Source organism: Grammomys surdaster, unplaced genomic scaffold, assembly GCF_004785775.1.
Source record: "Grammomys surdaster isolate TR1022 unplaced genomic scaffold, NIH_TR_1.0 207, whole genome shotgun sequence".
NCBI classification, from domain to species: Eukaryota; Metazoa; Chordata; class Mammalia; order Rodentia; family Muridae; genus Grammomys; species Grammomys surdaster.
Genome location: NW_021604652.1, coordinates 2,025,648 through 2,049,712, shown reverse-complemented (window position 1 = coordinate 2,049,712; position 24,065 = coordinate 2,025,648). Strand labels below are relative to the sequence as shown.

The following is a 24,065-nucleotide window of genomic DNA, read 5'->3' as shown; positions in this document are numbered from 1 at the left end:
TATTCGATTTAAGGTTATTTTCTTGTGCTTCAGCTATGTTAGGGTATCCACGGCTTGTTGTAGTAAGACAGCTGGGTTGTAGTGGTGCCATATTGCCCTGGCTTTGTCGATGGTGTTTTTAAGCTGGCTTTTATCCATCTGGTTGTCTCTGGCATTGGCAGGCTTCTGGTAGTGCATGCAGAATTGTGGGCCAGGAAATGGAGTGCAGAGGAGCAGGTGGAGTTTACAGCTGTTGGGAATGCTTTAGGGGGACCCGAAGGCAGGGAATTGCCAAAGAGGCATCTGACTTGGTAGTCCCTTGTGGCAGTAGGGCCTCTAGGAATGCAGGCAGGCCACTGGGCTGGGAAATGTAGGGCAGAGGGCAGAGGGCAGAGGGCAGAGGGCAGAGGGCAGAGGGCAGAGGGCAGAGCTCACCTCTGCTTGAATAATCAGGTATTATTTTAATTGGGCCTGCCTTTATACATGACTTAGCTTTTTCTCTTTCAGCTTTCAAAACTGTACTGGTTATTTTCATGTCAATTTTATTTAACAAACTAGAGTAAATAAACAACTTTATCTGACAAGCTAGAGTAATTGTGGAAGAGGGAGCCTCAGTTGGGAAAATCTCCCACCATATTAGTCTGTGGGCAACTCTATGGTGCATTTTCTTGATTGATGATTGATGCGGGAGAGCCCAGCTCACTGTAGGCAGTGCCACTACTGGGTGGTGGTTGTGGGTGCTATAAGGAAGCAGTCAGAGCAAGCCACAAGGACCAAGCTTGTAAATAACACTACCCCATGGCCTCTGTATCAGTTCTTGCCCCAAGATACTTTGAGTGATGATCTGTGATGTGGAGCCTATAAGGGTCATTCTCATTCAAACAACCTAATCTGGTTACTAGTTATAGAAGTAGCTGGACACTGAAAATATCACTGAGGTAAATATTATTTCTGCATTTCACTGCTGTAAAATATAATTCACCTAATTTTCCTTTAATAAAGCAAATGGGAATGTAGAACAATATATCTCCCTGAAAACACACACACACGTCTGCTCCTCCCTGTTCCAGAGACCGCCGCATCTTCTTGTGCAGTGCCAGCCTCATCCCGTAGACAAAATGATGAAGGTCGGTGTGAACAGATTTGGCCGTATTGGGTACCTGGTTACCAGGGCTGCCTTCTGCTTTACATCTGGTAGCAAAGTGGAGATTGTTGTCATCAACAACCCCTTCATTGACCTCAACTACATGGTCTACATGTTCCAGTATGACTCCACCCATGGCAAGTTCAACGGCACAGTCAAGGCTGAGAATGGGAAGCTTGTCATCAACGGGAAGGCCATCACCATCTTCCAGGAGCGAGATCCCGCTAACATCAAATGGTGCGATGCTGGTGCTGAGTATGTTGTGGAGTCCACTGGCGTCTTCATCACCATGGAGAAGGCTGAGGGCCACTTGAAGGGTGGGGCCAAAAGGGTCATCATCTCTGCCCCTTCTGCTGATGCCCACATGTTTGTGATGGGTATGAACCACGAGAAATACAACAACTTGCTCAAGATTGTCAGCAATGCGTCCTGCACCACCAACTGCTTAGCCCCCCTGGCCAAGGTCATCCATGACAACTTTGGCATCGTGGAAGGGCTCATGACCACACTCCATGCCATCACTGCCACTCAGAAGACTGTGGATGGCTCCTCTGGAGAGCTGTGGCATGATGGCCGTGGGGCTGCCCAGAACATCATCCCTGAATCCACTGGTGCTGCCAAGGCTGTGGGTAAGGTCATCCCAGAGATGACCCGGAAGCTCACTGGCATGGTCTTCTGTGTTCCTAACCCCAATGTATCCGTTGTGGATCTGACATACCGCCCGGAGAAACCTGCCAAGTATGATGACATCAAGAAGGTGGTGAAGCAGGCATCTGAGGGCCCACTGAAGGGCATCCTGGGCTACACTGAGGACCAGGTTGTCTCCTGCGACTTCATCAGCAACTCCCACTCTTCCACCTTTGATGCTGGGGCTGGCATTGCTCTCAATGACAACTTTGTAAAGCTCATTTCCTGGTATGACAATGAATACGGCTACAACAACAGGGTCGTGGACCTCATGGCCTACATGGCCTCCAAGGAGTAAGAAACCCTGGACCACCCACCCCAGCAAGGACACTGAGAGCAAGAGAGAGGCCCTCGGTTGCTGAGGAGTCCCTGTCCCCAACACTGAGCATCTCCCTCACAATTTCCTTCCCGGACTCCAATAACAACAGGAGGGGCCTAGGGAGCCCTCCCTACTCTCTGAAATACCATCAATAAACGTTCGCTGCACCCATCAAAACACACACACACACACACACACACCAAATGTTATCAGAGGTTGTTGATGATAGTTAAGATTTGGAAAATCTTTACTCAGCTCTTGAACACTGACATGTTGTTAGTTTCTATAATGAATCCATTTCTCTGCATGCTTAAAGTCCTGTATAGATTTATATAGATGTCTTATATGCACACATTTTTATTGATGGGATCTTAGTATGTATGTCCATTCTAGCTTGAAACTCTGCAATCCAGGCTGGATTTAATTCAACTACACCAAATGCCTACATGCTGGGAGTACAAACTTATGCCACTGACGTACATTAAAAGGTGGGGCTTAATTTTTTCTAAAAAATTATGACAGCAGTATCCATATATTTTCATATTTGTCTCTGTACATTTAAAAATACTTTATAAACTATATCAGATAAGATCAGAACAAACAATGAAGATCTTTCTCTTTCCAAAAGTGAAAAGAAGCAGAGTTTCCATTAATCACCACCTGACTCTTTCGAAAGCGTCTAAACTTTCTTTTCTTTTTTTGTTAAACTGTCATACAGCACTGAGCATGGAAGACACCTTATCTCTCTCCTGATATCTCATGTGGTTTGGTTATTATCTATAAAATAAAATATACATCAATATAAACTAATATATATGTGTATATATTGCACTTATATTATACATTGTGTCGACAAAATATTTTTTCTTTTATTGGATATTTTCTTTATTACATTTCAAATGTCATTCCCTTTTCAGGTCTCCCCTCCGGAAACCCCCTATCCCATCCCCGCTCCCTCTGCCTCTATGAGAGTGTTCCCCCATCCACGCACCCACCCACTCCTGCCTTCCAGCCCTGACATTCTCCTACACTGGACCAAGGGCTGCTCCTCCCACTGATGTCCAACAAGGCCATCCTCTGCCACATACATGGCCGGAGCCATGGGTTCCTCCATGTGTACTCTTTGGTTGGTGATCCAGTCCGCGGAAGCTGGGGATGGGGGGTCGTCTGGCCAATTGACACTGTTGCTCCTCCCATGGGGTTGCAAACCCCCTCAGCTCCTTTAGTCCCTTCTGCAACTCCTCCATCTGGGACCCCGTGATCAGTCCAGTGGTTGGCTGCGAGCATCCACCTCCAAACTTTCCATAGAGATGCTATGCATATTTCAGACTAAGGCAGGAGGCCCAGAAAGTGAGATGGTGAAGGTATGTACGCTAGCTTTTAAAAAACAGCTAGGCCTCCAGAAGGAAGGATGAAAGCATCACATCAAGCCTGTTTTCTGTAAGTATCCAAGATTCTCTCCAGGATCACCTCTTTGTCCTCAGGCTCCACTCTGCAAGTTGCTTCTGTTATTTTGTGGTGATTAATCTGGACTCTACTTTGCATTTTTTTCACCTTCACCCTCTCAAATTAACACATTCGCCACCTCTGCATATTTGATAGATTTGGGTGCGCTACCGTATCCTTTGTACACTTTCTGGTACATCACTTAAAGAAAGCAGATTTTTATACATCAGCCCTAATGAACCTATTTCCAAGAAAATTCCTCAGGATGTCCAGACCACAATAGCAGGCCCATGTAGCCTGTTGCATACAGACCTTGGCTCCAAAATTGGGGCTTCTTGGGGGGCAGGACAGGGACCACCACTCCCCTACCCGGACCGAGGGCACCTCATACCTTCCCTCTTTCCTGCCTGCCTTAGGCCTCCTGGAACTACCCGCGCCTCAGCTGCTGAGTCCCAGTAGGATAAAATTAGCCCATTGCTCTCATCTGACAAGAGTCAGAGCCACAATAAAGCGGGGGAGGGGCGGGTCCGAGCCGGATGCTTGCCGCCAGGCGCCCTCCCCGCTGCCCACCCGCACCACCTATCGCGCGTGCGCTCGGGCTGCAGCCCCCCGACTGCCCAACGGACCCGCGGGGCGACCTTCGCCTTTCTCTCCTTTCCCACCACACCCACCCGGCGTGTTCCCGCAGTGGCCAGACGCAGGGAGCCAGGGCTGCAGGTTGCTCAGTGACATCGTCCTTGGCCCCGCACCCTGGGGCGGGCTAGGTGTGCAGGCGGAACAGGGGACGCGGCTAGGGCTGCGTCCTAGTCTCCCGCAAAATCGGGGGGCGGGACATTGACTCGGCTGCTCGGCAGGCCTGGGTCCTCTCCCCAGTCCCAGAAGGATGACAGTCCTTGAGCTGCACCAGGGAGGAGCATCTGCTCCAGCTCCTCCTGCGGAAAGACAGGCCAAGAGCAGCCTAGTACCGGGCCAGCTGTGTCCCAGCCCTATGGACACACAGCAGGTGCCACTGGTCCCAGTTCTGCTCCCCCAAGATGCCCCGCCTCCTCCACCCTGCCCACCACCGCCTTTGCCATCACTGCTAGTCTCTGTGGTGACCACGGTGCTCCACACCCTATGTCTCCAGCTCTTGATGCGGTCCTGGCTGGGTCTTCAGAGAACCCCTTCCAAAGAGCCTGCTCCTGCCTCCACAAGGTCCCAGGGGTGATAAATGGACACTGCTAGCAAAGTCCCTGAATGAATCCTGGCTGAAAACTCAAGGACATTAAGGGGTCTGGGGCACTGTAGGCCTGCTGGACCAAGTCTCCTGCCAGGGACAGCCATGGTCCTCCATGCATCCCTCACCTTACCTCCAATCCAGAGAGCCCCACGCCTTCTCCACCCAGGTCAGCCCAGCGGCTGCTTCTGCTAAGACTGGAAGACCTAGCCTTCAGTCTCTCCACTGCAGCCTCCTCAACTGTCCCAGAGGAGCCTCTGCAGATCTCAGTGCTACAGCATGGCTTCCTATGTGCCGGACCCTAGGTTCAAGCCTCTAGCACAAGAACAGCAACAATGCATGTTCTGCCAGAACTTTGGGGGCCTATCTGGCTAACAAGAGTTTGCCAGCAGCACAGGTTGAATGCTTCACCACACAGGCCCAAAGATCTCACCCACAGAAAAAAGCAAGAGCAGCATCCTTGGGTCCCACCCAAGTCTAGCAAGCCTGATGGAGACAGGACAGCTGCCACATGGATCCCTGACTAGATGCTCCTATATACCCAGAGGTCACATATGGGAACAAGCAGGGTTTGCCATGTTGGAGACACCTCTTCCAGACCCGCACCAAAGGTTGGGAATGGTGGAAAGTCCCACATTGTCTTTAAAACAGTTCCTCCTACATCTGCTCCTTGTCTTGGGGTAGTGAACAGTGAATAAGCAAACAGCTGGCTGAAATGATAAATACCACATCCTCTTCCACTGAATCTCCATCAATCTGTTTCCTTCAGCTTCAGCCACCTCCTCAGCCATCCCCACTGACTCCACACCCATTGCTACTCTCTACCCCAGGGAGAAACCTTCCTCCTGGCCATGTCTTGCAGGTACTTCTGTATTAAGGCCTAGTTGCCTGCTCATTTGGCACCCCTAAATCACGAGTTCCCTCAAGATCCTCCACCCCATGTGGGCATACAGACTCCCTTTCATGGAAAGGATTCCTTTGCCTTTGAATTGGCAATTCACAGCTCACACATCCCCTCAGCACTAGGGAGGCAGGTGCTCCCAGGCCCATTTTACAGGTATGAAAACAGAGGCTCAGGGAGGAAGTGAATGCCAGGTCTTGAAGCCCTTTGTCAAGGCCCTTCCACCTCATATCATAGAAAAGAAATAAAATCTCTTACCCCACCAGCATCTTCTCCTCTCCTGCCTGTTCTGTGCCACACAGAACTCTCTAGTCTGGCATCACATCCCAGGGCCACTATGGAGGTTAGTTTCCAGGGCCTTAATTTGATTACCAAAGCATCCTTTGGTCTACTTACTGGAGGGTAGGCTGGGGTTTGGTGCTGTGTCTGGAGGCTAAGTTCATTGGTGGAAAAGGGTTCCCCTCTTGTGGACTTCCAGCCCTGTACTCCAGAGACAACAAGGAAGCACAGTAAATATTGTCCACAGAAGGGGAAAGGAGACCTCAAGGTAGTTGCAGGGAAAATAAAAGGGGATAATATTTCAATCTCATCTCTCTTATCCAGATACAGTACATACCCTATAGTCCCAGCACTTGAGAGATGGAAGCAAGAAGAAGCTAGAGTTCAAGGCTAGTGGAGGCATCATAGTGGGAAACGATATCAAAACAACCTTCTGGCCCTATATATCAGCCAGTTGGGTTGTCCTATAAATGTCTCTCATCTTCTGGGATATCACTGCCTCCTCAACACCCTTGATTTCTTCTGCCTCTAGAGGACTTGATATTGTCTAGCAGAACCTCTCCAACACTTTTTAAAAATAGCTTATAAATGCCCATGTTCCAGAAATCCTAAACTAAACTTTTATTTTCTGAGGTAAATAACTTCAAGTATCCAAACAGCCCTTCCAGGGTTAGAACTCATCTTTTCTACCTGGGCCTGGAAAGTAGGGAGCGCCACATGCTAGGGTAAGTCAAGTTTCACTATAGCTGTATCTGTATATATTCTGTATCCCAGATTGGACTCAAACTTGTGATCCTCTGAAGTCTGCCAAGAATTGAAATTGCCTGGCACAGTTCTGTGGTTCTGTAAATAGTTGTAACTTATGAACTTTAGAAGCACTTAAATAAACATTATATAAATGAAGAAGAAAAGCTTCAAGCAAGTTTACCTTAATTAACTTTTTCTAAATGAATTTAGTTCTTTATACTACTTGACCAATACAGTTTGGGTCTCACCTACTCAGAGGAAATCAAAGACTCAAAGAGCTGAAGTGGTGGTGGGCTTTCCAGGCTCAGTAATTTTGAACTGCTTTCTATAAATCAGAATTACTTCAAGATCTACTAAAATTCCTAAAGTTAGTGGGTTGCAGAGTTCTGGGCCTGTTTCCCATTCCTTCAAGCAAATAACAGTTTCTACATTGAAATAAAAGCAATTTTCCTGTTTAATAAACATTTTATATTTTTGGTTGTAAGCCTAGACTTTAACTGCTGATCCATTTCTCCAGTGAGCTGTGTGCTGTACCCTGACCTCCATTGTTTGGCCCGTGGCTCTGCCTGCCTTCCCAAGGAGATCTGCCAGAGCCCCAGGAACATTAACATCCACCTTTGGCACAACCAGCAAAGGTGAGCAGTGTGTTGTTTGCCAAGTTCCAATGTCAGGCTCACAGCTCTGCCTACCTCCTCTAGGAGTCCTGTCAGCATCAGGAACATCCAGCCAACACGAGGGACAGCCAGATGGCTAAAGACCAGACTAAGAACACAGTCAACAAGACCCAGGGCAATATGGCACCACCATAGCCCAGCTATCCTGCTGCAGCAAATCCCTAGATATCCTAACACAACCGAAGCACAAGACAATGACTTTAAATCCAATCTTATAAAGAAAATAGAGGCCTTTAAAGAAGAAATAAATAAAAACCTCAAAGAAATACAAGAAAATACAGTCAGACAGGTGAAGAAAATGAATAAAACTATTCAAGACCTGAAAGTGGAGATAGAAGCAAGCAAGAAAATATAAACTAAGGGAATCCTGGAGATAGGAAACCTAGAGAAAAGAACAGGATTTACAGAATACAAGAGATGGAAGGGAGAAGCTCAGGCATAGAAAATACCATAGAAGGTACCATAGAAGGATACATTCGTCAAAGAAAATGTTAAATATAGAAAGTTTCTAACACGAAACATCCAGAAAATTTGGGATTCTATTCAAAAACCAAACCTAAGAACAATAGGAATAAAAGAAGGAGAAGATTCTCAGCTCCAGGGCCCAGAAAACATCATAGAAGAAAATTTCCCTGACCTAAACAAAGAGATACCTATAAACATACAAGAAGGTTACAGAACACCAAATAGATTGGAGCCAAAAAGAAAACTCTCTTGCCACATAATAATAACATAGAATGAAGAAAAAATATTAAAAGCTGCAAGTGGAAAAGGCCTAGCAACATACAAAGGCAGACTTATCAGAATTATACCTGACTTTTCAGTGGATACTCTAAAAGCCAGAAGATCCTGGGCAGATCAAAGATACCAACCCAGACTGCTATACTCAGCAAAACTTTCAGTTACCATAAATGGAGAAAGCAAAATACTCCATGACAAAGCCAAATTTAAACAGTATCTTTCTACAAATACAGCCCTACAGATGAGAAGGTGAGGAGGAAATGGGGGGAAGATTTGTGTGAGGGGGTACTGGAACAGGGGATAATATTGAGATGTAAAGTGAATAAATAAATTAATTAATGAAAAAACCCTCAAGTAGTAGCTCATGCTGTCGAAGTGATGGGAACACTCTTGTGTTGCTGGTGGGAGTAAAAACTTGTACAACCACTTTGGAAATCAATTTGCCAGTTTCTAAGAAAATTGGGAATAGTTCTACCTCAAGATCCACTCCTGGCCATATATCTAAAAGATGCTCCACCATCCCACAAGGATACTTGCTCAACTATGCTCGTAGAAACTTTTATTCATAATAGCTAGAAACTACCTAGATGTCCCTCAGTGGAAGAATGGATACAGACAATGTGGTACATTTACACAATGGAATATTACTCAGCTATTAAAAATAACATCATGAATTTGCAGTCAAATGGATGGAACTAGAAAATGTTATCCTGAGTGAGGCAACCCAGATTCAGAAAGACAAACATGGTATGTACTCACTTATAAGTTGTTGAGGTTTTTGTCTTTTACTGCTTATTGTAATGATAAAGGCAGGCCTCCAAGCTGCATATATTCTGAGGGACCCTGTCCCCAGTTAATTCTGATTGGTAAATAAAGATGCCAGAGGCCAATAGCTGAAGAGAAGAGACATAAGCAGGGTTTAGGTTTCCCAGACTAGAGACCACGAGGAAGGAAGCGTAGGGAAGAAGAAGCATGGGATAGAGAAGATGTGCAGGAGAAAGGCTGAATAGAGCCTCCATGGAGGAGGAAGAACATGCAGGAGGGAGGAGAGCTGCAATGGGATAGCTGAGCCATAAAAATGTGGTCATGTGGGCTAGCCAGTTGGAGTTAAGAGCAGCCCAGATGGGACATAGATATTAGTAAGTAGTAACTCAGAGTTATCGATAGGAAAGTGGATTCCAACAGCACGTATGGTAGGTGATCTCACAGCTATTGTGCTGTTTAAAGTATATTAAAATATAAGGCTGTGTGTGCGTGTGTGTGTGTGTGTTTCATCTAGAAATATAAATGGTCAAAGGCAGGAAGTAATCCTGTGCTGTGATTTTTAAAATATCTAATACATTAATAAGTGGATATTAGCCAAAAAGTACAGTATTGTGGGAAATATTTAAAAATGCACCATCTTGCCGGGCAGTGGAGGCGCACGCCTTTAATCCCAGCACTTGGGAGGCAGAGGCAGGTAATTTCTGAGTTCGAGGCCAGCCTGGTCTACAGAGTGAGTTCCAGGACAGCCAGGGCTACACAGAGAAACCCTGTCTCGAAAAACAAAACAAACAAACAAACAAAAAAGCACCATCTTGTGCTATTGCTGGCTAGCCCCGGCAAGCTGGTTGGCCAGGCACTGGCTGCCATGGCCAGCCTGTTCTCATCTTGTGACGACTCTCTGACCCAGAGCTCTGAAATCTCTCCACCCAGCTCACTAAGTTCCCACAGCTGGGCCGCTACCATGCCAACCCCGTGCTTCAAAATTCCCAAGGCATTTTGGTGTGCACTTCTTGCAAACCCATGCTTTGCCACGGTTTCCTTTCTCTCTGGAACCCAATTGAGCTGCCGTGTGAAGGAAAACACCACACAAACTTAGTTTAGAAACAATGGTAACTCAATTGCTGGGTGCAACAACTAGAATCCTAATCTTGTAAGCCATATTAAATCTAAATCCTCCAGTGGCGAAATCTGGTGGATTTGCCATTTAAACTGGGGGTCACTTGTAGCTACATCTTGTCCTCCCTCTGTTCCATCCAAAAACCATTATCTCTCTCTCGCCTCTTCTCTTCCTCTCTCCGACCCAGAAGTCCTGCCTACTCACCCAGTGATTAGTTTCTTTATTCATTAGAAGGGTCACATGAAGACCTGAGTATGTGATTTACAACTCATCCCAGACAGCCCCTCTTAGAAAAGCTGAATTAACATCAAAATACAAACAGCAACAGGGCTATCCACAACAGTACCGGATACCCATGCCACAATCCACAGATCCAAAGAAACAAAATCACAGAGGAGAATACTTAAATTAGAAGGGAAATAAAACATCGGAGATAGACGGATGGAAGGAGCCAGGTAGGAGATGGGATTCGGATAAGAAGTGGGTGAAGATCAGGTGTGGGGAGAGCATGATGGGGAGATAGAATGGAAATTGGTGGTTAGGGTGCATCTCTGGGATGAGCCAGAGACAGGGAGGCTCCTGGGAGTCTATGGGGAGGGCAGTGACCCTAGCTGAGACTCCTAGAAGCTGGGGATATAGAGACTGAAGTGGCCACCTCCTGTAGCCTGGTAGGACTTTGAGTGGAGTGAAGGGGATACCAACTCACTCACAAAACCTTCAACCCACAATTTGTTCTTCCTACAAGATGTGCAGAGATAAAAATAGAGCAGAGATGAGGAAATGATCAGCCAATGACTGGGTCAACTTGAGACCCAGCCCATGGGAGAGAGCCAACACTATTAATGATATTCTGCTATACTTGGAGACAGGAGCCTAGCATAACTGTCTTCTGGGAGGTTTCATTCAGCAGCAGTTAAGGGAAACAAAACATCGGAGATAGATGGATGAGGGAGCCAGGTACAGAGGCCCACAGCCAAACATTAGGTGGAGTTTGGGGAGTCATGTGGGGGGAGTGGTATACCTGTGAACTGAGGTAGAACTATTCCCAAGAAGAGTAGGATAAAAGATTGAAGGAGCCAGAGTGGTCATGGACAAGATAAGACCTTGAGAGTCAACTAACCTGGGCCCATGGGTGCTCCCAGAAACTAAACCACCCACCAAAGAGCATGCATGAGCTGGACTTAGGCCCCTACACATTTGTAGCAGATGTGCAGCTTTGTCTTCATATGGGTATTGTAATAATTGGAAAAGGGGCGGTCACAAACTCTGTTGCCTGTCTTTGGGTCCCCTTCCAAGGCAAGGCTGCCTTGTCTGACCTCAGAGGGAGAGGATGTGCTTAGTCCTTCTTCAACTTGATCTGCCAGAGAAGGTTGATTCTCATGGGGTGACTCCCTTTCTCTGAGGAGAAGGGGGAGGGGTAATGAAGAAAGGGGCTTCTGAGGGTGGGACTGGGAGGAATAGGGGGTAAGACAGTTATGGTCGGGATGTAAAGTGAATAAATAAATTTTAAAAAATAAAAATAAAGAATTTTTAAGCCGGGCAGTGGTGGCGCACGCCTTTAATCCCAGCACTTGGGAGGCAGAGGCAGGTGGATTTCTGAGTTCGAGGCCAGCCTGGTCTACAGAGTGAACTCCAGGACAGCCAGGGCTATACAGAGAAACCCTGTCTCGAAAAACCAAAAAAAAAAAAAAGAATTTTTAAAAACAAGTCCTCATTTAGTTTGGGATTTGCCTTGAACTCTCTATGAAGGTCACAATTCAAAGTTAGTATTGAAAAGTCAATGTAGTTTCCTCAGGTAATCATCTCAGAAGTTTGAGATGTATCCTTCACAATAATTTAATGTCCTCTCCTTAAATAACCTTGTTCATTTTAACATATCTATTAAGAGCTTTCTTGAGTCGGTGATCCCACACAAAATAAAATTTACTTAGCAACCTCTATAACCATTATAATATTTGTGTAAATAAGAGTGTAAGTTAAAACTATTTGTGTGAATAACAAAATACATGTAGACAAAAATTAGAATATGAAGAAGAAAGTGTATGAAAAGTAAAGACATATTTTCAAAGAGTTACCTTTTAATCAGTTGATTAGTGTCCTCATCAAACGGCTGAAGGACTCAGGTGTAGTGGCACACATATATAATCCCAGCACTCATGAGGTCAAGGTAGGAAGATGACAAGTTCAAGTCCAGCCTCAGTTACATACTAAAGTCCTGTCTCTTAAAAAGTTGAGATACTTGAGGTAGAAAATTGAAATCATCTCTTTTATGCTTTTATCCCATTATGTGAGAGCACCTGGCACACAGTGTTAATAGCTCCTTAGCTTGCAAAACAGTTCAAATAAATTTCTAATTTTTAGCCAGGCAGTGGTGGTGCACGCCTTTAATCCCAGCACTTGGAAGGCAGAGACAGGCATATTTCTGAGTTCGAGGCCAGCCTGGTCTACAGAGTGAGTTCCAGGACAGCCAGGGCTACACAGAGAAACCCTGTCTCGAAAAACCAAAAAAAAAAAAATTTCTAATTTTTAAAAATAAATTACCAGTGTCAGGTATTTTGTTATTGTAGTTCAAATATATATATATATATATAAATAATATCAAAATATGTTGGACAGAGAGAAAGGAATACTGAGGGGAAAATGTATGTGTCCAAATGCTTACATTACAAATTAGGAATAATTTCAGATCAATAATCCAAGCTTCTGTTTCTAGAAACTAAGAAAAAAGGAGTCAACCATGAAGAAGCAAATTACAGAGGACAGAAGTCAATGAAATTTTAAGAAGAGAAAACAATGCAAATAATTAATGAAATTTAAAGTTACTTCTTTTATTTTTGTTTATTTTTTAAGACAAGGTTACTGTGTGTAGCCCTGGTTGTCCTCGAACTCACTCTGTAGTCTGGCTTCAAACTCAGAGTTACACTTGTCTGTACATCCCAAGTGCTTAAAGTTGTTTGCTACTACATTCAGCTGTTAGTTGTTTGTTTGTTTTTCCCAAGACAGGGTTTCTCTGTGTAGCTCTGGCTGTCCTGGAACTCACTCTGTAGACCAGGCTGGCCTCGAACTCAGAAATCCGCCTGTCTCTGCCTCCCAAGTGCTGGGACTAAAGGCGTGTGCCACCACCACCCGGCTAGTTGTTTTTTAAAAAAAAAATAAAAATGACAACATCCTAGTAAAACAGTAAAATCAGAGAAGACTCAACTTGGTACTGTCTGAAATGAAAAAGTGATATTGCAGACCCTGAAACTGATAAGGGAATGAGAACTATAAGGACATCATGCTATAAAAAAATTATATTCCAGCAAAATGGAAAGTGAAAAAGAAATGGGTGAAATTCTAGATATATGTGATCTACCAAAATAAATGTATCTCAAACTATTCTGTAAAATAGAAAAGAAAGGAACACTTCCAAATCATTTTTATGAAGCCAGTATTACATTGTTATCAAGTCAGACAAACATCTAATAAAAAAGTAAATTATAAAAAAAGTAAATTATAGATCAAAATCTCTCTGATGAATACAGGTTCAAAATTCTTAGCAAAATACTAGCAAGTCAAATTCAAGAATACATTGACGAGATTATCCACCATGACTGAATCTGCTTCATCCTAGAGACGCAGGAATGTTTCATCATATGTAAATCAACACATGTAAATATATAAATAGACTCAAGGTCAGGAACCAAGCGATCATCTCATTAGACAGAGAAAAGGTATTTAACAAAAATCCAGTATTTCTTCACGATAAAAATCCTGGAGTATCTAAGGATATGGGAGACATACTTCTACACAATGCCTACAATCAGCACATAACTTTTAATGGTGACTTTAAAATATTAATGGCCTCAGTTTTCCAATCAAATACACAACCTGCCTGACTGGATCAATAAATAAAATTTATCATCTGCTGCCTACAGGAAACAGGTATTTAAAGGCAGGCAGCACTTACACGCAGTGGTTCTCAAATTGTGGGTTGCCACCTCCTTGACAAACCTCTATCTCCAACCATATTTACATTACAATACATAACAGGAGCAAATTACAATTATGAAGTAGCAATGAAATAATTTTATGGCTGGGTGTCACTACAACACCAGGAACTGCATTAGAAGGTTGAGAGCCACTGCTAAGGAATGAAAAAAACAAATTACCCATTCAAGAAATGAGCTATGGGACTAAACTAGTTACTTTTCAATTGCTGTGACAAAACACCATGACCAGAGGAAACTTATAAAAGAAAGCATTTGATTGGCCCTCACGGTTCCTGAGGGTTAATCCATGACCATCATGGCAGGAATCAGATAGGCATAACATTGGAACAGTAGCTGGGCTCTACAAGCATAATACTGAGAGAAAGCTAACTGGGAATGGCATGAGTTTTTTGAAACTTCAAAGCCCACCCCCAGTGACACACCTCCTCCAACAGGGCCACACCTACTAATCCTTTCCAAACATTTACACTAACTAGAAACCAGGTATTCAAACATTTGAATCTATGGGAGTCATTCTCATTCAAATCACCACAGGAACTAACCAGAAGGTTCCTCTATGTTGCCTAGTTTTATGTCAACTTGACACAAGCTTAAGTCAGTTTGGAAAAGGGAGCCTCAACTGAAAAATACCCTCTATAAGTTTAGTTGTGCATAAGCCTGTGATACATTTTTAAAGTTAATGATTGGTGTGAGAGGATCCAGATAGCTCTGTGCAGTGCTACCCCTGTGAAGGAGTACTGGGTGCTATAAAAAGGCATATGGAGCAAGTCAGTAAATAGAATTTCTCTATGGCCTCTGCATCAGTTGTCTCCAGGTTCCTGCTTTGAGTTTGTGCTCTGGGACTGTGATACAGAAGTATAAGCAAAAATAAATCCTATTTTCCTGAAGCTGCTTTTGTTTATGGTGTTTTATCACAGTAACAGAAACCTAATTAAGACACAGCTTGGCACCGAGTGATAGGATATTGTTCTAACAGACCTGACCATGTTTTGAGGAAGATTATGGAAGGATCTGGAAATTTTAGTGGGGAAATCTATTAAGTGTTTAGAGATTAATTGGTTGTTGTGGGGTCTTGGAGTCTAAGAATACTGAGAACAGTGTAGAAAACTACTCTCCATTTGACTCATCTCTTAGCCTGTTATTTGTCCTTTATGGAGAGTTAAGGTTTGACTATGGGCTTACCAGGTTACCATGTGACCTGAACTGCTTAGTATGAGCTGGGTATTATCTGACTTACAAAATCATAATGTTGGATGTGCATAGCAGAAATCTATTTTCAAATAGTATTGGTATGTACATGATCAAGGCTGAGCAGGTCCTCAGAGCACAACAAGTTACATGGAGAAGTTTCCCATATGCCTATGATTCCTATTCCTGTTAAAATACTTTGTCCCCAAGCATCCACCTATTGGATTATGGAGTATATCCTATGATTGGTTAACTGAAAAAGAGAATACTAGGGTTTAGTTTGCTGATGGTTTTGCATACTATGTCCACCAGATGTGGACAGCTGCATCATTACAACCCCTTTCTGAGTAAACTATGAAGGACACTGATGAAAGAATATATTCACAGTGAGCAGAACTTTGGACAATGCATATGGTAGTACATTTTCCTTGGAAAGAGAAATGATCAGCTATATGATAATTTATTGAACTATGAGCTGTACCAATAGATTGGCAGGATGGTCAGGAACTTGGAAAGAGCATTGATTGGGAAATTAGTGAGTAAGACATTTGTGGAAGGAGTATGTGGATAGATCTTTCACAATAGACAAAAGATGTAAAGATAATTGTGCTCCATGTAAATTTCATCAAAAAGTAACTTCAAAAATGGAAGTTAAATGATCAAGTGGATAGAATGGCCCGTTATGTGGACAGCCTCTACCTCCTCCATTCCTGGGATTGCAAACTGATCCAGCCACTCTGTAAATTAGTGGAGAATTCTGAAAGAACTAAAAATAAATCTTCTATATGACACAGCTATACTATTCCTTAGCATATGCCAAAGGAACTCAACATCCTACCATGATCTGAGGCTCTTGAGTCCTGAAATTCTAGCTAGGGATGTCAAGGGAATGAAGAAAGGACAGAAACACAGAGACATACATAGTGTAGCTGGGATGAGGTGGGCTTCTCTAATAACTACCACTGGAACCTCAGCAGGTTTATTGGGTACAGAACAGGTGGGGGGTTCTTCATAGGAGATTTCTATAGGCAATAAACTTAGAATGTAAATAGCTTGGAGACTGAAGCATCAGTTACTAGTTTCTTCACACTGATCAATTATTCATAAACAAACTCTGGAGGAGAGTTTGGTGCATACAGTTTTGCGTCACACATTGCAACAAACTGCCCCTAGACTAAGTGTAGAGTTCCATCCTCAACATCAAAGAGACACAAAAGGAGAGGTGTAGGGAGCAGAGTAAGCCCTGAGTGAACAAAGTCTTGAGTAAGTGTGTATTTTAACATAGGCACAGCCTGTTGAGGATCCCAGTACCAAGAGGCTCATCATACTCTTATTAGGAAAAACATAATTCTTCCAGGTAGGTAAGGTGACACTGGGTAACAACTATTCAAAAAAGGATAACACTGGTGCCTTTAAAATAACTCTGGCAGTATGTAATATCTTTGTTGTGTAATATATTTGCAGTCTATAAGCAGTCAAACTTGCAAACACCTGTCTCTGTTTAAATTGTTTAAAGTGTAAAATGGGGCCAGGTCCCAAAAGAAATCTAAGGACGACAGTGTATGTAAAATGCATAAGCTTAAGAGGTATGTAAGCTAATGAAATCTTCTGTTGTGGCCAGCTCTTCTTTGGGTATTAGCCAAGAACTGGGCAAATGTTATAAAAGAGTTCTTCCTTCACCTCTACCTGCTTAGTACAGTTTCTGACTAGGAAGGCATATTGTTTGTACAACACAAGCACTCAGGAGGTAGACCCCTTATGCCCTGGAGATCATTAACCACAGATAAGAACATAGCTAGATGAGGCCGTTACCCCGGAATCTTCTTGAGGCATCTGCCCCTGAGCAAACTCAAACAGTATAATTGGTGCAGGGTAAACAAAGACAATTGACAAACTCTGACTGGCCAGGAGGACAGGTTACAGATTTAAGGCCTCCCTTTGCAATATGCTTGGAGATCTCTCTGAAAATGTAGTTTAAAGATAGGGAGTCATACAGGGTACACCCCCAGAGAAATAGAACTTGAAAAATAAGATAGATTGACTAAAATACACTTTTTCTACTTTATAGCATAGATGATGAAACATATAGTAAAAGAAGTTAGTTATTAGTATTTGCTATTCATACAAAGACTAATTCAGATAATTTGTTTGCTTAGAGTGCTTTCTAACAGCAAACATTGCCAGCCTGAGAGCAGGCTGTCATATAAGAAATGTGTTTGCTTTGGAGAAGACATTCTTCAGATTTTCTAAATTGGAATTATAGGGCTGATAGTAAAAATAAAATCTGTTCTCTTTGTATGTTCTAACTGTGACTGAACTTACAACTCTGGACATGTGTAGGGCAAGCGGGCTGTGCCACCAGATTGGCATAAGGACTGGTGAGGCTTAGTGAGCTCAAACCCCATGAATCTCAGAGACTTGAGATTAGTACAAGTCGAGCAGCCCCCTACCTGTCTCTGTACCTGCTCTGGACGGAGTAACCATAACACCCAACTGAGAGGGCCACTCAGTCATGTAGTATAGCATCTGGAGTTTTTCTCCATGCTAATGAGATATCTAGGTAGCCTTCAGCCAATGACCTCCCCTTCCTGGATATTACTATGCCCTTCCGCCAAAAGTATATAATTCCTGGTTTACCCTGAATAAAGCGTATGCATCTGTACCCACCCTCAATAAAGCAGTATGAACAAGCAAGGATCATCTTAGAGCTACTTCATTAAAGATTGCAGTGTGGAAGGCCTTCGCCTAAAAGAATTTTGCCTAAGACTGCAGAGAAAGGCTTTTCTCTTCTCCCATCCCTCCGGTACTGGTCACTCCTTCCCAATCAGACCGCATCCTGCTCATCTTGGGTGCCACTTTCTTCTTTCTTGCTGATGTACAGAAGCCCTGAGGTAAAACGTGGACCTTGGACCCACCCTTGTGTTCCTGACTTCCTCTCCAGACACTACATGATGGGGCGTGGGTACCCAGAGCGGACACCAGGAAACCACAACATTCGTCCCAGACTCCACTCATCTGACACCCTTAAGGGAAACACAGGCAACGGACTCTCCAGTCCAGACTTTGCACTGCTTCCTCCAGGCAGGCATGCTAGCGGCACCCCTGGCAGAGGCAGAATGCGGTACCACAGACATGCAATGAATAAGCAAACACACAATCTGTACTTAGAGGATAATAATTCATCTGTCTTTGTTCTATGAAATCTATATAAACAAAGAAACTGGTTGCTAGTCAGTCAGTTAGACCTGGAGAATCCATCCAATAGCTAGTCAGTCAGAGCTGAGAGAGATTCCGTTGAATACCACTGCCTGACAAACTCCTACACTCACTGACTCATCTCTGCAAGCTTCCCTGTCAGCGACGACCCTCAGCCAGGAAATCCTCCCCAACCCCGCCCCAACCCCGCAGGGAATTTTCTGGGCAGAGGCAACTTTCAATCTGCCTTCATGGATGAAGGTTTGTATGGTCTGGGATAGGCAGGGTGGCCATGCTCTGGTCACGGCACAGAAGAACCCCCCCTCCCCCGGAACCACTAGCTGGGAACCAGAAGCTCTCCAAAAGTGTTCTTTCAGGACTCTCAGGAGGATCCCATACACTTATTTTATCCTCTGCTACACTGCCCTACTTCTTCCCAACCCATCACCTTCTCTTCCTCCCTCCCCTCAACCTCTCCCTCAATCACCCCACTGGTCTACTCCTACCCTGGCTCTTCCAGTGGAGTCACCTTCCTTCTTTTTCTTTCCCCGTACCCATCAAGGCCATCCTTATGGGGGGGCAGACTCAGTTTCTACTCTTTCAAGCTGTGGCTTCTATTTCCACTTCTATCCCTGAAACAAAAGCAACCTGGCTGACAGCTCCATCTCTCTCATCTGTTATGAGAGAATGTCAAAGCCTTTACTGGGCAGGTTCAAGCCAGGGAAGGAAAAACACAAACTCAGGAAAAAACAGGAACTCAACTGGGGGGCAATAGGATGTCAAGTGTAAATTCCCTTCCTGGGACACCGTGCCTTGGTCGGGATGTTTTTGATCTTAGAGGAATCGCAGAATGTTACTTAGTAGACAGCAGCACACAGAAAGTCTCAGCCAGGGCATAGCAGCCCTTCCGGGTCCTACACCTGGCCTCTTATCCTTTCTCCTCACCAGGTCCCAGAAGGGAACTATGTGTATCCTCTGTTTACAACAATGGATCTTTACAATTGAACAAATCAGAATCCCCTTTGCAGCACAGACCCCAGTTTTTTAATTTCCCAGATCGATTCTGTTTAACCATCTCCCCACTTGAAATGACAGCCAGCAGATTCTCCCCACTCTGTTTACTACAGAAGAAAGAAAGTCAATCCTAGCAAAAGCAGCTAAGGTGTTGCCTGTGTTAAGTCTTTATAATGACTAGAGAATAGTGGCAAATGACCAAGATCAACATAAAGGAGACCAAGTATGGGATAGCAGAAGGTAGGAAGTCACTTGTTGAGTAACACCAGGCTCTAATGGAGGATATTAAACAGGCAGCCCTCAAATGTAATAATTTGGCTAAAGTAGTTGATATGAAATAAAGCTCAGATAAATCACCTTCAGCATTTCTTAAAAGTATCTTGGAAACATACAGTCTTATATACTACTATAAATCTGAAGGACCTGTCAAACTTTAAAGCAATTAACCTGGCCTTTGTAGACCAGTTGGCTCCAGATGTACATAAGAAAATCCAAAACATAGATGAAATTGCAAAGAAGAATAGGTAGAATTATTTGAGATAGCCCAAAATTTGACAATAGTCACAGCAAAGATCTGCTAATAAAGAAAGTAAATTAGACCATGGTGGCTAGGCTACATACTCCTGGCCTTTTCAGTCCTGGGCAGGCCACATACAACAAAATTCAGTTGTATCAAAAAAGACCAGTGTGCTTGATTTGGGACGATGGGAAAAAAAAGAATGTCCCCAATGGAAATGGGTAGGTCTTCCCTGACCACAGGTGAGGGGTCTTCAGCCCAAACCCGTTCTGACTTTGGAAGAATAGGGGGATCATGGCTCTTTCAAATTAGGATCTTGGGAGACTATGGTAATCTTTTTAATTGGGAGCCAACTTGTAGATTTCTTGGTAGACATAGAAGCTTCATTTTCAGTTTAGAGAAATACCTGGGACCCCTTGCTTTAAGAAAAAAAAAAAGCAATGAAAATGCAAGTAGCAACAGAAGACATTAAAAAATATAACTGGACTACAGAATTAACTGTTGATTGAAGAAAGGGAACCATGCTTCATTCTTTCATCATTCTTCCTGAGTATTCATTTTTCCTTGTTGGGGAAAGACATCCTGAATAAGCTCCAAGGAACTGTCAAATTGCAAAAAGAGAATCCAGCTAGCCACAGTTCTGACCTTCATTTTCTCCTTAAAGGAGGAATATCTCCTCCTCTGAGGCCTAATGCAAGACCCAGAGGGGGAACTAAAGGAATGTTTGATAAAAGTTGTTCCTCCTGTCTGGGCTAAAGATAATCCCCCTGGCCTGGTCAAGTATGTGGCCCAAGTCATAGTACAACTGACCTCAGGCACAATGTCCATCCAGATTAAACAGTACCCTATCACTTCACAGGTCAAAGAATGGGTCAGGATCTATATCAGACATTTCTTTGAGGTACATATACTCACTCCATGCCAGTCGGCCTAGAATACCCCTTTATTACCAGTTCAAAAACTGGGAACCCAAGACTATAGACTAGTACAGGATTTAAGAGAGGTTAACAAGTGGACAGAAGATACCCCGCTAATTGTTTTCCATCCTTATACCCTGCTCAGCATGCTTACACCTGAGCATAAGTTCCATACTTTGCTGGATTTAGAAGATTCATTTTTTCTCCATTCCTCTGTCAAAATTAAATCTGTCCATTTTTGCATTTGAATGAGACAGTCCTGAACTGGGAATACTAGGACAACTGAGCTGAACCTGATTACCTAAAGGGTTCAAGAATTCCTCTACTCTCTTTAATGGACTTAAGCTGTTTCTGCAATGAGTGTCCAAAAGTTGTCTTTCTCAAATATGTAGATGATTTATTGCTGGCCACCAAGGATAAGATGCTACTCTGGCTCAATTAGGCTATTAGGGCTCCAAAAAGCAAGATCATATTTGTACAACTCAGGTCACCTATTTGGGGTATAAATTAAAGAAAAATATATTGTCAAAGGTCCTCATAAAATCTATGGTGGTTTGTATATGTTCTTCCAAGGGAGTGGCATTATTAAAAGGTGTGGCCCTGTTGAAGGAGGTGTGGCCTTGCTGGAGTAGGTGCGTCTTTGTGGGTGGGGGCTTTAATACCCTAGTCATAGCTGTCTGGAAGTCAGTATTCTACTAGCAGCCTTCAGATGAAAGTGTAGAAAGCTCAGCTCCTCCTGCACCATGCCTGCCTAGATGGTGCCATGTTCCTGCCTTGATGATACCTGAACCCCTGAAACTGTAAGCCAGTTAAGTGTTGTTCTTATAAGAGTAGCTTTGCTCATGGTGTCTGTTCACAGCAGCAAAATCCTAAGACAGAAGCTATAATGAGAATCCTTGCCCCAACCACAAACAAACAAACAAGTTAGAGAATTCTTGGGGGGCATTGGATAGTGCTACCACTGGATACCCAGATTTAATGAAATTACAAGGCCTCTATATTCATCTACAATGGGAGGCAATGCCTCCTTGGAATGGACTGAGAAACATGAACAGGCTTTTAAAAGTGTAAAGGAAGCTCTTATGCAGACCTCTGCCTTAACTCTCCCTGACAAGCCACTCCATCTTCACATCCATGAAAAAAAGTGCATTGCAAGGGAGTCCTGACCCAAACCCTAGACCCTTGGAAAACACTGGTAACTTATATCCCAAAAAGACTGGATACAGTAACCTCAGGATGACCATCATGCCTGCAAGCCATAGTGGCTACCACAGTTCTTATGGAAGAAGCAGACAAACTTATATTGGGCCAAACTCCAATCATAATTGCCCCACTCAAAGGAGACATACTTCTCAGGGATGCAACTAACCAGTGGATATCACATGCCCTTTTAACTCAGTATCAAGCTCTCTGTGGTCATTTGAATAGGTTTGGCCCATATGTTTGAATGCTTGGCCCACAGGGAGTGGCATTATTAGGAGGTGTGGACTTGTTGGAGGAAGCGTGTCACTGTGGGGGTTGGCTTTGAGGCTCTTAGCTCAAGCCAGGCCAGTGTGGAATCAGAACCTTTTCCTGGTGGTCCTTGGATCAAAATGTAGAACTCTTAGCTCCTTCTTCAGCATCATGCCTGCCTGTATACTGCCATGCTTCCTGCCATGATGATAATGGACTGAACCTCTGAAACTGTAAATCAGCCCCAATCAAATGTTTGTCATTATAACAGTTGCCTTGGTCATGATGTCTTTTTACAGCAATGAAATCCTAAGACACTTTCCTTCTAGACAAAGACAGACTGAGTTTCAATAAGTCTTTGGCCATCCTGACACCACCCTGCTGTCAGACGATAACCCTGAGGAACCTGTCCACAGCTGTCTAGCAATGTTGGATATCATACAAGGTACTCGACCAGACTTATTTCCATCTTATTGACAAAAACATAGACCTCTACACCAAGGGTAGCAGTTTTATTAGAGAAGGGATAAAGTATGCAGGGCAGTGCTGGTTAGAAGCCAATGAAAAGTCACTTGGGTACAAGCCCTACCCAGGACCACCTCTGCACAGAGAGTAAAAATAATATCCCTGACTCATTCACTAAAATGAGCACAAGGAAAGAAAGTAAACATTTATACAGTTAGCCTCACCACGGCTTATGTTCATTGACAGATACATAAACAAAGGAGCTTTTTTTTTTAACATCAGAAGGAAAATCATCAACAAAAATTGGAGATTGTTTGGTGTGAGTCACCATCCTCTGCACCTGTGCTGTTATGCCCGTTTCCCCATCTCCATGCATTTCCCTGAGAAGACTGCTCAAGGAGAAATCCAGGCTTGGGTGGTAGACTGCCGAGTGTATCTCCTTGTTCCTGTTTTGATCCTTATTCCTGTTTTTATTCCTGTTCCTGTTTGTGTTCCTGTTTTGTGGGGAGTATAAAAGGGAGCTATGCAGTTGAAAATAGAGCATTCGGTTCTTTACCAGATGACTCCTTGTCTTTCTTTCTCTCACCCTCAGCCCTCTGCCGATCCAAGGAACTCAGTCAGCTATGCTGGCGTAGCTGACAAGTGGAGGTCCCACTGAGATCGGAAAGATGAGAAAGATTGCTGACGGGCCGTCTCCGGGGTGCGCATTAAGACAGGAGACGTACTGGGCGCGAACTGAAGGTAAATTTGGGGGGTAAGTAAATGCCATGGATTTGGCACATAGTAAGGAGTTGCTGGCTAAGCAACTATCTACTTTTCTGGCTCAGTGGGGAACCGCTGTTGAAGCTAGAGTTATTGAAGAATTTATGAAAGAATTACAAAAATTCTCAGTTTGAGGCATTTGGAAACTGGTTAGGAATGCCCTTGTCAGTGAAAACGAATTGGTAAAAGAAAAGAAAAAAAAGAAGAAAAAAAGGACCAAAGTCTGGTCCAGATTGCAGTTGGGGGAGGGGGAACGGTCGGCATCTAGGACCTTGCCCTTTGGGGTCACTGAGATCAGCCCACACTCCCCCTGCCTTCGGCCTGTCAGATGGCTGGAGACCTCAAGCGGTGGCATAGCCAAGGTAACAGAGGCTGGGCCCCGCCTGCGAGGTTCTCAACTCCTAGTGTTCACAGGTGCGCGAATGTGAGGCAGCCTGAGTGGTTCTCCATCCAACTGCTGCACCCTGGCTGTCGGCCGTTTCTCTGGTTCTCAGAGTGGACACTGCTGGGGGGCCTCCAGGGTTCCAGACTGATGCACCCCGCTGGGC

At 44.0% G+C, this 24,065-nt stretch overlaps 1 pseudogene across 1 annotated transcript; it reads left to right on the top strand.

Annotated features, from left to right (window-relative positions):
* The first annotated feature begins 1,053 nt into the window (after window positions 1-1,053).
* Window positions 1,054-2,293, top strand: LOC114624485 (annotated as a pseudogene). The gene has a single exon (XR_003711940.1). The product of XR_003711940.1 is annotated as a glyceraldehyde-3-phosphate dehydrogenase pseudogene (transcript).
* The last annotated feature ends 21,772 nt before the right edge of the window (window positions 2,294-24,065 follow it).